This window comes from Notolepis coatsorum (genome assembly GCF_963971535.1).
Source record: "Notolepis coatsorum genome assembly, chromosome: 18".
Classification (NCBI taxonomy): Eukaryota; Metazoa; Chordata; class Actinopteri; order Aulopiformes; family Paralepididae; genus Notolepis; species Notolepis coatsorum.
This window is the reverse complement of record NC_140182.1, coordinates 95,539,715-95,544,714: the sequence shown is the minus strand read 5'-3', so window position 1 is coordinate 95,544,714 and position 5,000 is coordinate 95,539,715. Positions and strand designations below refer to the sequence as shown.

The 5,000-nt window shown below is 43.0% G+C and overlaps 1 protein-coding gene across 1 annotated transcript in view; it reads left to right on the top strand.

Moving 5' to 3' along the window:
• The window catches only part of reln (reelin), a gene marked incomplete at its 5' end in the record, with an annotated part of 170,994 nt that overhangs the window by 21,817 nt on the left and 144,177 nt on the right, over nucleotides 1-5,000 (top strand).

The window sequence follows — 5,000 nt, the reverse complement described above, 5'->3', positions numbered from 1 at the left end:
TGTGTGTGTGTGTGTGTGTGTGTGTGTGTGTGTGTATGTTCGTGTGTGTGTGCGTGTGCGTGTGCGTGTGCGTGTGCGTGTGTGCGCGCGTGTGTGTTTGTGTGTGTGTGTGTGTGTGTGTGTGTGTGTGTGTGTGTGTAAGCGTTGGGGCGGGGGGGGGGGGGGGGTGATACAGCACATAAATCCCAACCAACCCCCCCCCTGCCCCCCCCCCCCCCCCCTTCCCCTATACATGGCTGTGAATCTGGCTCCAATCATTCCGTTTAATTCCAATTTCCATAAATCATATATTCACGCATACAGGCAAAATGATAACTCTCATGCCCATGCGTTTAACCCTAGTTAACTCTATTATATATGGCAGTTTCCCCAGAATTATATTTCGTAATAAATCACTAGTCTTTGCTGTAGAGGAAGCCCGCCCTGTTACTGTTCCCCTCAACAGATGACCCCACCCATAAACCCCACCCCACCTCCACAAAGACTGTCCTGTTGCTGTCCATCCTCAGGGCTTTACAATGCCATCATGTTGGCTTATTTCCCATGGGGGACTGCGCTTGACCCTGAAACTCACACACACACACACACACACACACACACACACACACACACACACACACACACACACACACACACACACACACACACACACACACACACACACACACACACAACACACACACACACACACACACACACACACACACACACACACACACACACAAACACACACACACACATACACACATATACACTCACACACACACCTCTCACACACACACACACACACACACACACACACACACACACACACCATATACACACACACGCACACGCAAACGGACGCCACACACACACACACACACACACACACACACAACACACACACACACACACCACACACACACACACACACACACCACACACACACACTCACTGCACAGCACACCACTGCTTCGATCAATCCCACCCTAACTTGTCCACATCACAGCACTGTTCGACCAACAACTAACCCCCACCCCCGAACAACCCCCCCCCCCGAACCAGTCTCCTGTCTCATCTCCCACCTGCTGAGATACTGACCTCCTTATCAATTCTAGATGAAATAGAGCGCAGAGAATGAAAGAAAGAAAACGCATTTGATTTTAAATGCAATGAAATGAACCATGCTCAAGGGAGAGGGGGTGGTGGTGGGAGGGGGGCTCAGATGTATTTTGTGTGTGGGGGGTGATGGGTCCATATTATCTCCTAGTGCGCTCCGTTTGTGATTGACAAGACAAATAGCAGACATGACACAAGTGGATATCCATCTTTCTGGTGTTGACTCTGAGTAAATAGATGCTTTCACTTCTCGTTCTTTGTCCTACCCTGACTCTCAAAGAGAGAGAGACAGAGATAGAGAAACAGAGAGAGAGACAGAGAGAGACAGAGAGAGGGAGAAAGACAGAGAGAGACTCCATTTTCTCTGATTCCTTGTTTTACAGTAAATGTTATTCTCTTGACAGAACAACTATAGACCTGGGCGTCACATCATAATTCTAAGACCTGCCAGGTTCTGTACATATTTTTGGGTATGGTCTTTTACCAGAGGCATTTGTCAAGGTATCGGGTTTATATGGTTCCACGTATTCAATTGGTCTTACATTTTGACGGGAGCAGAGTCAAATCTGTGTTTTTACATTTGAGAAAGAAAAGTGTGTACCTAATGCTTATTATATATTTTCCATGAAAGGGTCAATTCATTTGAAGAGCAGTCTCACGCTGCAGAGATGAGAGGATGACATTAAAAAACCAAAATAGTCAAAACAACAGACATATTGGAATTACATACTTATAACCAGTGATGCCACAGATTACTTGTAAAAGTAATCTGATTACTGATTACTGATTACTCCTTTAAAAAGTAATCCAAGTTACTTTACTGATTACTTGATTATCAGAGTAACTTAGTTACTTTGAAAGTAACTAGGTTACGAAGTCGTCGTCGTTCCCCCAACAGTTTTTTTTTAAACGCTTTATTGAAGTGCATAAATTGTTTTTAACTTGTTTCTCTGCACATAACGTAAATTGTTAAACTAGTGCTTCAGCTTCTGTACCATCAAGTATGGTAAAGCAACAGTCTATGATGCTCACAGCATTAGAGCAGCCAGCCAGTGGTTTTACAAAACCAGTGTATCACATCTAACAAATGCAGGCTGAACTATTCAATTATATCAACTGTAACTATTAAATTGTTTTTATAAATGTCTCTCTATAAACATACAATCAGTCTCTCTTTAACATGTAAATTAACTGTAAATCTGGCAAATAAGAGCTTTTGCTCTGCCACCATCAAATATACATTAATCAAAAGGGGAAAGAAACAATCTCTCTCTTTTGCTGTTTGGCTGGCCTCCGAGTCCTCCTGTACCTAGTCGAAGCGTCGGCTAGTGTTGTGATTCCAGATGCTTTCAATGCTATTGGATGTGCTGTTTTTAGCGGTAGACAGTATTTTGTTTCCTCCGCATATGAATGTTTTTTTTCACCCGGCTTAGCTGACACAAACATGAAGTAGTGACTGAGGCTACGTTTAGACGAGCGTTTTGGGGTGGAATTCTCCGTGCTGCAGACGAGGCTGTAATGACGGAGCCCTGCTGTCACACGATTGGCGCATATGTCACATGACGTGCTGTGAAGACCCGCCCTACTCTGCCTCTGATTCGCAGACTGTGGATGGGGAATGTGATTGGACCAAAGCAGAGTCACTCACAGACAGAGGGTCCAGTCACGCCGCGGGACACATTGTGTATTTAACCCTTTCACTGCCACACGACGTCACTCTCAAATAAGAAAAACAGCTCAAAATGTATTTTTGACTGTCGAAAACTAAATAAAATACTGCATTCCGCCTGCATTATGAATCTATGATGAGATAGTAACGAATAGTAACGCACAGCCACTTGGACAAGTAACTGCAATCAGATTACTGGCTTTAAAGATTAACGCGTTCGATTACTATTTTCGGGGGAAAGTAATCAGATTACAATAACGCGTTACTTAGTAACGCGTTACTGGCATCACTGCTTATAACTGCCTGACCTGACATGGTAGTTTTCATGTTTGTTTTTTTACCGTTTATTGATGGCAGAAAATACCGGGTAGATGTGATTGGTTGAAGATTGGTGAGGCTTATCTTTGCTTATGGGCACTGTGGTTACCATGGAAATTAGTAAAGATTACAATATAAAACAAATCTTCTCAAAGATTAAGTAAAAACTTTTATCTTTATTTGTTGTAACAGTATAAGAATTCAATATTCTATACCAAGATTATGAACCTACACAATGCTGTTTGGCTGCAATACCTTTAGTTTGGGAGGCTAAATTTGGGAGGAAATCACAGGTGGAACATCACTTCCCAGGTCTATTGCAAAGCAGGAAACAAGTAGTGAGATATTAACACGCCCATCTGCCCAGATATCCAGATATCATCACGCCCATCTGCCCATCTGCCCAGATATTAACACTCCCATCTGCCAGATATCAACTCCCATCTGCCCAGATATCAACACTCCCATCTGCTCAGATATCAACACTCCCCATCTGCCCAGATATTAACACTCCCATCTGCCCAGATATCAACACTCCCATCTGCCCAGATATCAACACTCCCATCTGCTCAGATATCAACACTCCCATCTGCCCAGATATTAACACTCCCATCTGCTCAGATATCAACACTCCATCTGCCCATCTGCCCAGATATTAACACTCCCATCTGCTCAGATATCAACACTCCCATCTGCTCAGATATCAACACTCCCATCTGCTCAGATATAACACTCCCATCTGCTCAGATATCAACACTCCCATCTGCTCAGATATCAACACTCCCATCTGCCCAGATATCAACACTCCCATCTGCTCAGATATCAACACTCCCATCTGCCCAGATATTAACACTCCCATCTGCTCAGATATCAACACTCCCATCTGCTCAGATATCAACACTCCCATCTGCTCAGATATCAACACTCCCATCTGCTCAGATATCAACACTCCCATCTGCCCAGATATTAACACTCCCATCTGCTCAGATATATCAACACTCCCATCTGCCCAGATATCAACACTCCCATCTGCTCAGATATCAACACTCCCATCTGCTCAGATATCAACACTCCCATCTGCCCAGATATTAACACTCCCATCTGCCCAGATATTAACACTCCCATCTGCTCAGATATCAACACTCCCATCTGCTCAGATATATCAACACTCCCATCTGCCCAGATATCAACACTCCCATCTGCCCAGATATCCAGATATATACATTTCAGCATGACGCAATCATTTTCTTCTTCTTCTTCTTCTTCTTCTTCTTCTTCTTCTTCTTTTCTTCTTCTTCTTCTTTCTTCTTTTCTTCTTCTTCTTCTTCTTCTTCTTCTTCTTCTCTTTCTTCTTCTTCTTCTTCTTCTTTCTTCTTCTTCTTTCTTCTTCTTCTTCTTCTTCTTCTTCTTCTTCTTCTTCTTCTTCTTCTTCTTCTTCTTCTTCTTCTTCTTCTTCTTCTTCTTTCTTCTTTTTCTTTCTTTTCTTCTTTCTTTCTCTTCTTCTTCTTCTTCTTCTTCTTCTTCTTCTTCTTCTTCTTCTTCTTCTTCTTCTTCTTCTTCTTCTTCTCTCTTCTTCTTCTTTCTTCTTCTTCTTGCCTTTCAAATGTTGTAACAATATTTGACTCCAAGGCCTGACGTTTTCCTATAATCTCCTAATTATCACTAACAGTAGTCAAGGTCAACTGCTCCTCTGGCTTCATGGTGTGCATGGCTCCCTCCCTCTCTGACCCTGCGCTAACAAGCAGGTAATTTGCCAAACAACTCCCAAATCCCTCTTCGGTGGAGGTTCAATAAATTAGCATGTTCTCCAAGAGCCCTTTCAATTAATTAATTTAGGGGAGGAGGGAGGGAGGTAATTAATGTAATGTAATTCCACAAAGCCAGTCATACCTACTCAGAGCAGACGAGTAGC